The sequence below is a fragment of the Miscanthus floridulus genome, chromosome 3 (assembly GCF_019320115.1).
Source record: "Miscanthus floridulus cultivar M001 chromosome 3, ASM1932011v1, whole genome shotgun sequence".
Taxonomy (NCBI): Eukaryota; Viridiplantae; Streptophyta; class Magnoliopsida; order Poales; family Poaceae; genus Miscanthus; species Miscanthus floridulus.
The window spans coordinates 127608387-127621594 of NC_089582.1; positions in this window are offsets into that span (position 1 = coordinate 127608387).

Sequence of the window (13208 nt, forward strand, 5' to 3'; positions counted from 1 at the left end):
CATGATCAGGAAATGCAAGTGCAATTAGGTAAGACTAACACCAGGGGTGTTACACAATCACTCAAGCAATGCACTTGGATTCTCTCTCAATCTCACAAAGATGATGAATCAATTATGGAGATGAGTGGAAGGGCTTTGGCTAAGCTCACAAGGTTGCTATGTCAATGAAAATGGCCAAAGGTGTGAGCTTCAACCGGCCATAGGGCTTAAATAGAAGCCCCCATGAAATAGAGTCGTTATGCTCCTTCACTAGGCACAGCGCGGGGTGACCGGACGCTCCGGTCCGATCGATCGAACGCTGGCCCTCAGCGTCCGGTCATGTGATACACGCCATGTGTCCCCTCTCTTTGAATATTGTTCATCAGATCTCAATGGTCATCTGTTGACCGGACACAGCGCACAAACTGACCGGACACTCAGCCTCCAGCGTCCGATCATTTCTAGTAAGTTTCCAGTAACGAATTTCTTCGACCGAACGTGTCTGGTCACACAGTGACTATCTTCTGTGCTGTCCGACAACAGGACCAGACACACCCTGCTAGCGTTCGGTCACTGAGCGATCTAGCATCCGATCGTTTGACCGACACCAGCGTCTTCACTGTTACAACTGACCGGACGCGCTGATTCCTCAAAGACCAGCGTCCGGTCACCTTGTGACCAGTGAGATTAACTCCTTTTCACCTTTAACTTCTTCACCCTTGCTCAAATGTGCCAATCACCAAGTGTATCACCTTGTGCATATGTGTTAGCATATTTTCACAAGCATTTTCAACGGTGTTAGCATTCCACTAGATCCTAAATGCATATGCAATGAGTTAGAGCATCTAGTGGCACTTTGATAACCACATTCTGATACGAGTTTCACCCCTCTTAATAGTACAACTATCAAACCTAAATGTGATCACACTCTCTAAGTGTCTTGATCACCAAAACAAAATAGCTCTTATGGTTTATACCTTTGCCTTGAGCTTTTTGTTTTTCTCTTTCTTCTCTCCAAGTCCAAACACTTGATCATCATTATGGCATCATCATCATCATGCTATGATCTTCATTTGCTTCACCACTTGGAGTGTGCTACCTATCTCATGATCACTTGATAAACTAGGTTAGCACTTAGGGTTTCATCAATTCACCAAAACCAAAATAGAGCTTTCAATCTCCTCCTTTTTGGTAATTGATGATAACCCTTTCACAAAGATATGAATTGAAATTTAATTGAATCCATATTGCTTGCCCAAGCATATTTACCATGTGTAAAAGGATATAGACAAGTTTCATGAACTCCATATGGTAGCAATTGCTCCCCCTACATATGTGCTAAGAGTTTGGATTGTAGCTTGCACATATGCTTAGATAGGAAATATAGGAGTCAATGTCTACTAAATGATGCTAAGGTATAAAAGATGGACCTTTGAAGCGTGATACCAATCGGAGTGCACCATTATATCATCCTTAGCACCATGGTTTGCTCTATACCACTTGGAAACATACTTTGAAAAGATACCACTTGTAAAAACTTACTTGAAAATGAAAGTTATCTAGTGATTTCATTTCATCATTCAATCTTACAACTAGCATACATCACACAAGCATGGATATCAAAATTTAAAACTTGTGCCATGCAAGCAAACATATGAAATGCACATTCAAATGCACAATACAAGTTCATGAGCTTGCTCCCCCTACGTGTGTGCTTAAAATTTTAATTGATCCCGTTCCTTTGTTATATTTCTCCCCTTATGTCAAGTTCTCCCCCTATCACTTGTATCTTTATTTCTATCACTTGTATCTTTATTTCTCTCCCCTTTGTGTTGTCTTTTCACTATCTTTGTGCACTATTTCTCCCCCTTTGTCATCAATGACCACAAATGTTCAAAATATAGATAGGTAGAGATTATCAATGTCAATTAATAGGGTGAGGATCATTTTCCCAATTTTGGTCCAATCTAGATCATTTGCTAAAGATATTTAACTCGGTTTGATCCAAGGACAAGCTTCTTCACATCTCTAAGTAAGTGTTATCTTGTACCATGTTGAGTTAAACACTTAGAGTTCATTTTTTAGATTAAACACTAGGTTTACAAGCCCACAAACATGTCATATGCTACCACTAGATCAAGTCAAGCATAGAAGCAATAGTGGTACCATACAATCATCAAATTCATTTGATTTTTATGAATGAGCCTAATAAAATTGAACCACTTTAAACATCCTAATAAAAATTGAAAATGTGACTAGATGCACTAAACATGTCCTTAGCAAGGATGTATGTCATGCCAATCAACTTTTACCTTGAATAGCTCAAAGGAGAGGCATGGCATATAAGTGGGGGGTGCATCAACACATATTTGAGAAATCCAATATGTTCAACTTATTCCTTAGCTTGCAAAACCTTTTCTCATCCAATGGCTTGGTGAATATATCGATAAGTTGATCTTCGGTGCCTACACTCTCAATGCAAATGTCCCCTTTTTGTTGGTGATCTCTTATGAAATGGTGGGGGACATCAATGTGCTTTGTTCTTGCATGTTGAACCTGATTGTTGGTCAACTTGATTGCACTCTCATTGTCACATAGCAATGGCACTTTTTTGAACTTGATTCCAAAGTCACTCAAAGTGGCCTTCATCCAAAGTATTTGTGCACAACAACTACCGGCAGATATGTATTCGGCTTTGGCGGTTGATAATGTAACACTATTTTGCTTCTTTGATGACCATGAAACAAGTGATCTTCCCAACAGTTGACATGTGCCTGAGGTGCTCTTCCTTTCAACCTTGCATCCCGTATAATCTGAGTCGGAGTAACCAACTAGCTCAAACTTTGCTCCTTTGGGATATCACAAACCAACATTTGGTGTATGCTTCAAGTACCTCAATATCCTCTTTGTAGCCTTCAAATGACTTTCTCTTGGTGAGGCTTGAAATCTTGCACACATGCATACACTAAACATGACATCCGCCCCTGATACGATCACATAGAGTAGGCTTCCAATCATAGACTGATACAACTTTTGATCCACCATATTGCCACTTGCATCACTATCTAAGTTACCATTTGTTCCTATTAGTGTGCTAATGACTTTGCTATCATTCATACCAAACTTCTTGATCATATCCTTGATATACTTGCCTTGACTCACAAATATACTATTTTTCAATTGCTTGATTTGAAGACCAAGGAAGTAACTCAATTCTCCAATCATAGACATCTCAAACTCATTAGCCATCATCTTTCCAAACTCATCACAAAAATCTTGATTGGTTGATCCAAATATGATGTCATCAACATATATTTGCAACACAAATAGATCTTTTCTAATCTTCTTGATGAAAAGAGTGGTGTCAACCTTGCCCATTGTGAACCCTTTAGAGAGTAGGAAGTCCCTCAATCTCTCATACCATGCTCTAGGTGCTTGCTTCAAGTCATACAATGCCTTCTTCAACTTGTATACATGGTTGGGCTTCTTATCATCTTCAAAACCGGGAGGTTGCTCAACATATACTTCTTCATTGATGTAGCCATTGAGAAATGCACTCTTAACATCCATTTGATAGAGCTTGATGTTGTGGGCACAAGCATAGGCTATCAAGATTCTAATTGCTTCTAATCTAGCAACCGGGACATGTTTCTCCAAAGTCAAGACCTTCAACTTGTGTATAGCCTTGTGCTACCAATCTTGCTTTGTTCCTTACTACTATCCCATCTTGATCTTGCTTGTTTCTAAAGACTCATTTGGTTCCAATCACATTGTGTCCCTTTGGTCTCTCTACTAATTTCCATACTTAATTTCTTGTGAAGTTATTCAACTCTTCATGTATAGCATTCACCCAATCAACATCCTTCAATGCTTCATCTATCTTCTTTGGTTCAATGGATGACATAAATGAGAAGTGTTTACAAAATGATGTCAATCTTGATCTTGTTTGTACACCTCTTGAAATATCACCTATGATAGTGTCTAATGGATGATCCCTTACAACATTGGTTGGTTGGAGGATTAGAACTTGATTGCTTGCACTTGCTTGATCATTGGGTTGAGATGATGTACTAGCCACTTGATCTTGTTCATTTTCATGAGAGCCACTTGTACTAACTTGATTTATATCATCTTGCACATTTGAGTTAGAGAGCACTTGCACTTGATCATCTTCATCATCATTTACTTGTCTAGGCCTCAATTCACCGATATCCATGTTCTTCATGGCATTTGAAAGTTGAATGCCTCTAATATCTTCCAAGTTCTCATTCTCTACTTGTGAACCCTTAGTTTCATCAAATTCAACATCATGAACTTCCTCAAGAGTACCACTATCCAAATTCCAAACTATATATGCTTTACTTGTAGTGGAATAGCCAAGTAGGAATCCTTCATCACATTTCTTGTCAAGCTTGTCCAATCTAGTGCCTTTCTTCAAGATATAGCATTTGCAACCAAAGACCCAAAAATATACAATGTTGGGCTTTCTACCATTCAAGAGCTCATATGGTGTCTTCTCTTTCAATCGGTGACAATAGAGGCGGTTGCTACAATAGCAAGCCGTGTTGATAGCTTCGACCTAAAAAGATTGACTCATATTGTACTCACTAAGCATAGACCTTGCCATATCAATGAGTGTTCTATTCTTCCTCTCAACAAGGCCATTTGATTAAGGTATGTACTTGGCCGAGAATTGATGTCTAATTCCAAATTGATCACATAACTCATCAATTCTAGTATTCTTGAACTCACTACCATTGTCACTTCTAACTCTCTTGATGGTTGTTTCAAACTCATTGTGAATACTTTTGACAAATGATTTAAATGTTGCAAATACATCACTTTTGTCCACTAGAAAGAATACCCATGTGTATCTAGTGTAGTCATCCATTATCACAAAGCCATATTTGTTTCCACCAATGCTAGTGTATTGTGTTGGCCAAACAAATCCATGTGCAATAACTCAAATGCTTTACTAGTGCTCATCATGCTTTTCTTAGGATGGGTGTTTTCAACTTGTTTGCCGGCTTGATAAGAGTTACAAAGCTTATCCTTTTCAAACACAACATCTTTCAAGCCTTTAACCACGTCATGCTTAACCAATCTATTCAATTATTTTATTCTAACATGACCAAGCCTTCTATGCCATAATCAACCCATGCTAGACTTAGTGAATAAGTATGTAGATAATTTAGCTTTATTAGCATTGAAATCAACCAAGTATAGATTCTCATATCTAAAACCTTTGAAGATCAAATTAGAGCCATCTACAGTTGCGATCTCTACATCATCTACCCCAAATATGCATTTGAATCCAAGATCACACAATTAAGTCATGGATAGCAAATTAAAGTTGAAGCTCTCTACTAGCAACACATTGGATATGCTCATGTCATTGGATATTGCAATCTTACCAAGTTCTTTGATCTTGCCTTTGCCATTATCACCAAATATGATACTATCATAACCATCATTGTCATTGGTGTTGATTGAGTTAAACATTCTTGCATCACCGGTCATATGTTGAGTGCACCCACTATCAAGAACCCAATGCCTTCCTCCGGCTTTGTAATTGACCTACAAAAAAAGATCAATTCTTTTTATGTACCCAAACTTGCTTGGGTCCTTGAAGGTTAGTTACTAAACTCTTTGGTACCCAAATGGCTTTCTTCTTTGAGCCCATCCATGGTTTACCAATGAACTTAGCCTTCACACCATTTGTACCCTTAGTAAGCATATAGCATGAATCAAGCTTTATGAAGGATACTTTAGCATTTTTGGTCTTGTTGTTGCATTCTTGCTCTTTATGACCCACTTGCTTGTAACTAGTGCAAAACCGACCATTGTTCTTCACAAAACTAGTCTTGTGAGGAGCAAAGACTGCCTTGCCTTTCTTGGGGGTATAGCCCAATCCCTTTTTATAGAGAGAAGCTCTTTGGCTATCCAAGCACATAAGCAAGCGGTCCTCACCACCATAAGCCTTAGCTAAGGTGTGAGCGAGCTTATTGACCTCCTTCTTGAGGTTCTCATTCTCAACCACTAGTGAGGCATCACAAGTGAGACCATCACTACTAGATGAGGTAGAAGTGAAAGTGCTACAAGAAGGATTAGTAGGAGCAACAATGATAGGCATAGATAGTGATTCATCAATTATATCATAAGTTAAACCTACATTGCAAGTTTCAACATGCTTCTTTTTATTTTGCTCATCAAGCAAAGAGGAATGTGCCTTTTCAAGCTTTTTGTGAGCTTTGCCAAGCTTCTCATTGGCTTCCTCTAGCCTCTCATGAGATGCATTGAGCTCATCAAAGGCTTGCTTAAGGGCTTTTAGTTCCTTACGCAAGCTTTTGCATTCCCTTCTCTTGATGTCAAAGTGTTCTCTAGTATCTTCTAGCATGTCAAATAATTCATCTTTGGTGGGTTCATCATCATCACTATCACTATCATGGTTATTTTTATTTTCATTTTCATCATCATGTTCTTCATCGCTTTCATCATCACTAGTTTGTACCTTAGCGGCCTTAGCCATGAAGCATGATGGAGTGTCGAAGAGAGAAGGCTTCTCATTGATAGCAATGCTTGCAAATGCCTTCTTCTTGGTAGTCTTGTCATCATCACTATCATCATCATCACTTGAGGAAGCATCACTATCCCAAGTGACCACATATGAACCACCCTTCTTCTTCTTGAAGGATATCTTGTCCTTCTTCTCTTTCTTTTCCTTTTTGTCCTTCTTGTTCTTCTTATTGTCATCATCGTTGTCACTATTGTATGGACATTGAGCAACAAGATGATCTTTGCTTCCACACTTGAAGCACCTTCTTGACTCTTCTTTGTTCTTAGATGAAGACTTCTTTCTTCTAGCACGGTAGCCCTTCTTCACCATGAACTTGCCAAATTCTTGACAAAGAGAGCCATCTTCTCATCATCATCATCATCCCATGAATCATCATCTTCACTTGATGTTTCTTGCTTAGCTTTGCCCTTGGATGTTGTGGCCTTGAATGCCACGCTCTTCTTCTTATCATCCTTCTTCTCATCTTTCTTCTCCTTCTTCTCTTCCTTCTCATCATCATCTCTATGAGCATCATCGGTCATAATATCTCCCAAGATTTGGTTTGGTGTCATTGTGTTCAAACCGGTCCTCACAAGCAAGGTGACCAACATGCCAAATCTTGCAGGGTAAACATCTCAAGAACTTATTTGAGAAGTCCTTGTCCTCTATCTTCTCACCAAGTGCTTTGAGATCATTGACAATTACTTCCATCCGATGGAACATGTCCGACACACTCTCACCTTTCTTCATCTTGAAGCTTGCAAACTTTTCTTTAAGAATATATACCTTTGCTTCCTTTATGGCTTGAGTGCCCTCAAATGACTCTTCCAACTTCTTCCATGCCTCATGAGATCTCTCAATGTTCTTGATTTGCTCAAAGGTTCTCTCATTTAAAGCATCATGGATGGCACTAAGAGCTATGTCATTGTTTTGGAGAAGTATTTCTTCGACGGCGGTGGGAGCCTCTTCATCTTCTATCTCAATCTTTGTTTCTACCACCTTCCAAATCTTTCTATTGATTGACTTGATATATGTTGTCATCTTAGTCTTCCAATAAGGATAATTTGAGCCATCAAATTAGGGTGGCTTCTTGGTGTTGTTGATTTGAGCCATTTTTACACCGTAGGTTGTTAAGCCTCAAATCACGGTGACCTCGGCTCAGATACCACTTGAAAGGTCCTAATGGCTAGAGGGGGGGGTGAATAGCCTAATAAAAATTTCTACAACAACACTTAACAAAATGGTTAGACAATTATGAGGCAAAACAAGTGTTGCGCTAGCCTACTTCAAAATGCAAGCCACCTACTACAATTCTAGTTTAGATAGCATCTATACACACAATAGCTATGATACTACTCTATGTTAGTGTGCTCTCAAAGGCTAACTAAAGAGCCACATCAACCAAGCAAGCAAGCTCTCACAACTAGCTACACTAAAGAGCTTGTCAACTAGTTTGCGGTAATGTAAAAAGAGTGATCAAGAAGGTTATACCATCGTGTAGATGAAGGAACCAATCAATCACAAGGATGAATAAAGATGAAGATCAATCACCTCGGAATCAATGATGAACACGATGATTTTTATCAAGGTTCACTTGCTTGCCGGCAAGCTAGTCCTCGTTGTGGCGATTCACTCACTTAGAGGTTCACGCGCTAATTGGCTTCACACGCCAAATCCTCAATAGGGTGCCGCACAACCAACACAAGATGAGGATCACACAAGCCATGAGCAATCCACTAGAGTACCTTTTGGCTCTCCGCCAGGGAAAGATCAAGAACCCCTCACAATCACCACAATCAGAGCCAGAGACAATCACCACCCTCCGCTCAATGATCCTCACTGCTCCAAGCCGTCTAGGTGGCAGCAACCACCAAGAGTAACAAGTGAATACTACAGCGAAACATGAACACCAAGTGCCTCTAGATGCAATCACTCAAGCAATGCACTTGGATTCTCTCCCGATCTCACAAAGATGATGAATCAATGATGGAGATGAGTGGGAGGGCTTTGGCTAAGCTCACAAGGTTGCTATGTCAATGAAAATGGCCAAAGGTGTGAGCTTCAACCGGCCATGGGGCTTAAATAGAAGCCTCCACGAAATAGAGACGTTATGCCCCTTCACTGGGCACAACACAGGGTGACCGAATGCTTTGGTCCGATCGATCGGACGCTGGCCCTCAGCGTCTGGTCACGTGATACACACCACGTGTCCCCTCTCTTTGAATATTGTTTGTCAGATCTCAACGGTCATCTGTTGACCAAACGCAGCGCACAAACTGACTGGACGCTCAGCCTCCAGCGTCTGGTCGTTTCTAGTAAGGTTCTATAAATGAATTTCTTCAACCGGACACGTCCGGTCATGCTTGACTAGACCCTAACAGCGTCCGGTCACATAGTGACTATCTTCTGCGCTGTCCGACAACAGGACCAAACACACCCTGCTAGTGTTCAGTCGCTGAGCGACCTAGCATCCGGTCGTTTGACTGACGCCAGCGTCTTTGCTGTTACAACTGACCGGATGCGCCGGTTCCTTAGAGACCAGCGTTCGGTCACCTTGTGACCAGCGAGACTAACTCCTTTTCACCTCTAACTTCTTCACCCTTGCTCAAATGTGCCAATCACCAAGTGTATCACCTTGTGCACATGTGTTAGCATATTTTCACAAGCATTTTCAAGGGTGTTAGCATTCCACTAGATCCTAAATGCATATGCAATGAGTTAGAGCATCTAGTGGCACTTTGATAACCACATTCTGATACAAGTTTCACCCCTCTTAATAGTATGGCTATCAAACCTAAATGTGATCACACTCTCTAAGTGTCTTGATCACCAAAACAAAATAGCTCCTATGGTTTATACCTTTACCATGAGCTTTTTATTTTTCTCTTTCTTCTCTCCAAGTCCAAGCACTTGATCATCATTATGGCATCATCATCATCATGCTATGATCTTCATTTGCTTCACCACTTAGAGTGTGCTACCTATCTCATGATCACTTGATAAACTAGGTTAGCACTTAGGGTTTCATCAATTCACCAAAACCAAACTAGAGCTTTCACTCGCCCACACCTCAAGCTCTACGGTCTAAACAACAGGAAGGGTCGGAACGCATTACCCCTTTTTACACATAAAAAGGGATAAAGAACAAATTTGTTCAATCAAAATAAAAGAATAAGCTTGTTTAAACGAAACAGGAGGGTTGGAACTTGTTCGCTTGTTACAAATGCGTTGACTGACCTATCTGACTAAACTAACCCCTCGGGGGGATGATTTCATCTTCTATCTTGGTAGAAAGGTCATGCGCCAGAGGGCCACCTCCTTCTCTATGTCGTCCAGGTTGGCGTTAGTATAGACGGGCGTGAAGCCTTGGCTCATCATCGCTAGATCGATGTTCTCGTAATGAGAACGGGCGATCGCAAATGATTGGTGAATGCCAAAGCAAAGAGCTCCCCTTGCCATATCATGTGCCTAGTTCGTCATTTGAGTGGCGCGAACCATGAGCGAGCTTGTCTCCTGCTCTAGGACCAACTTGAGCTTGTTGCAGACTAGCTGGACTGCGATGCATAGGTTGTCATGTTCATCGCTCTCCTTCTAGAGGGTGTCCTTCACCTCGCTGAGCTCCTTCTCTAGGCCACGACTCTTCACCACCTCCATCCTAAGCTTGCGTCGAGACTTGCCCAAGTCATGTGCTAACTATGTCAAAAGGCCTACCACAAATTCTAGGGAGAAAGACAACAAGGGAAACCAGAGACTTACCATCCATGTCTTCTCAAAGCTTGCACACTTCATCGTGCTATCGGATCACCTTGGCCTCTAGGCATCAGACCTCTTCTTGGCGCTGACCAACCTCCGCGGTGAGCTCGACAAACATGCCCTTGGCTACAACCTTTAGGTCCCTCTTCCTTTGAAGCTCATCCTTGAGGTGGTTGATCCGCTGCACAAACTGGCTAACGGTCATCTATTGACCGGACGCAACGCACAAACTGACTGGATGCTCAGCCTCCAGCATCCGGTCATTTCTAGTAAGGTTCCAGAAACGAATTTCTTTGATCGGACACGTCCGGTCATGCTTGACCAGACCCTGACAGCGTCCGGTCACATAGTGACTATCTTCTGTGCTGTCCGACAACAGGACCAAACACACCCTGCTAGTGTTCGGTCGCTGAGCGACCTAGTGTCCAGTCGTTTGACCGACGCCAGCGTCTTCGCTGTTACAACTGACTGGACGCGCCGGTTCCTCAGAGACCAGCGTTCGGTCACCTTGTGACCAGCGAGACTAACTCCTTTTCACCTCTAACTTCTACACCCTTGCTCAAATGTGCCAATCACCAAGTGTATCACCTTATGCACATGTGTTAGCATATTTTCACAAGCATTTTCAAGGGTGTTAGCATTCCACTAGATCCTAAATGCATATGCAATGAGTTAGAACATCTAATGGCACTTTGATAACCACATTCCGATATGAGTTTTACCCCTCTTAATAGTACGGCTATCAAACCTAAATGTAATCACACTCTCTAAGTGTCTTGATCACCAAAACAAAATAGCTCATATAGTTTATACCTTTGCCTTGAGCTTTTTATTTTTCTCTTTCTTCTCTCTAAGTCCAAGCACTTGATCATTATTATGGCATCATCATCATCATGCTATGATCTTCATTTGCTTCACCACTTGGAGTGTGCTACCTATCTCATGATCACTTAATAAACTAGGTTAGCACTTAGGGTTTCATCAATTCACCAAAACCAAACTAGAGCTTTCACTCGCCCACACCTCGAGCTCTACGGTCTAAACAACAGGAAGGGTCAGAACGCATTACCCCTTTTTACACATAAAAAGGGAGAAAGAACAAATTTGTTCAACCAAAACAAAAGAATAAGCTTGTTTAAACGAAATAGGAGGGTTGGAACTTGTTCGCTTGTTACAAATGCGCTGACTGACCTATCTGACTAAACTAACCCCTCAGGGGGATGATTTCATCTTCTATCTTGGTAGAAAGGTCATGCGCCAGAGGGCCACCTCCTTCTCTATGTCGTCCAGGTTGGCGTTAATATAGACGAGCGCGAAGCCTTGGCTCATCATCGCTAGATCAATGTTCTCGTAATGAGAACGGGCGATCGCAAATGATTGGTGAATGCCAAAGCAAAGAGCTCCCCTTGCCATATCATGTGCCTAGTCCGTCATTCGAGTGGTGCGAACCATGAGCAAGCTTGTCTCCTGCTCTAGGACCAGCTTGAGCTCATCGCAGACTAGCTGGACTGCGATGCACAGGTTGTCATGTTCATCGCTCTCCTTCTAGAGGGTGTCCTTCACCTCGCTGAGCTCCTTCTCTAGGCCACAGCTCTTCACCACCTCCGTCCTAAGCTTGTCATCGAGACTTGCCCAAGTCATGTGCCGACCATGTCAAAAGGCCTACCACGGATTCTAGGGAGAAAGACAACAAGGGAAACCGGAGACTTACCATCCACGTCTTCTTAAAGCTTGCACACTTCATTGTGCTATTGGATCACCTTGGCCTCTAGGCATCGGACCTCTTCTTGGCGCTGACCGACCTCCACGGTGAGCTCGACAAACATGCCCTTGGCTACAACCTTTAGGTCCCTCTTCCTTTGAAGCTCATCCTCAAGGTGGTCGATCCGCTGCTGAGCCTCGGCGCACTCCTGGCGAGCTAGGTCAATCCTCGTGTGGAGCTCCTCTATGGCTCAGAGCAAATTGTCCCACTCCTTCTGCAACCGCTCAGCCTCCGCGGCGTCCATGGGTGCCCTATCGATCAGGGCCACGAGCTTCTCCTTGGCCTCATGGGTGTCATCATGAGCATCCTTCTCCCTAACTCAAAGGTCAGCCACCTCTTGGGCGATAGGGGCAAGCTCAGCCACCTCCTGACGGGCGGCAGCAAGCTATGCGGCCAGCCCCTCACTCTACCGTGTCTCCTCAGTAAGGAACTAATACTTCTCTCAACTATGGGCATAAGTATCTATGAAGAAGACAAGACTTAGAGGCGTAGAAAGAGAACATGAGGGTCGAAAGCATGGTCATATCATACCTGACCAACCGGGGCGACAATGTCACACATTGAGCTCAGCATGGTGGTTAGGGTGCGAACCGCGTCCCCATCCTCTATGTGGATGCTTCCCCATTCCCTCTCCTCTACTGCTTCATCGAGGGTAGCCACTCAGACCAGGGACTAGGACGTTCCCGCGCCGACCTCTCTTGCGGCGATAGCTCCTCCAAAGCAGCTCCTCTAGCGATAGAGGGGGTGAGTGACATGGACATGGAGGCTTGCCCTATCAGCACATTCGTGAAGGATGCCTCAGGTGCACCCCCTTCCATCTGTCCCACCATGGACACGGCCACCTGCACGGACGACGGCTCCGATCGTGCCACCTCCACCTACGACATCGAGGACATGAACGGCCACCCCGCACCCACCATGGGTGCCACGGACGTGGCCTCCTCCACCTGCTCTCTCATGGACATAGCCACCGGCTGTGCCTCCCTAGTTGACATCATGGCCGCCCCAACGCCACTCACACTCACCACTGGTGCAGCACTAGCCGGTTCCTGGCGCATTTGCTAGAGGAGGATCTTCTTCGAAGTGAGCCACAGGAGAGTCCCACATCCTCCGATGCTGCAAGGGACATGGCAGTCAGTTCGTAGCAAAACATTGTTA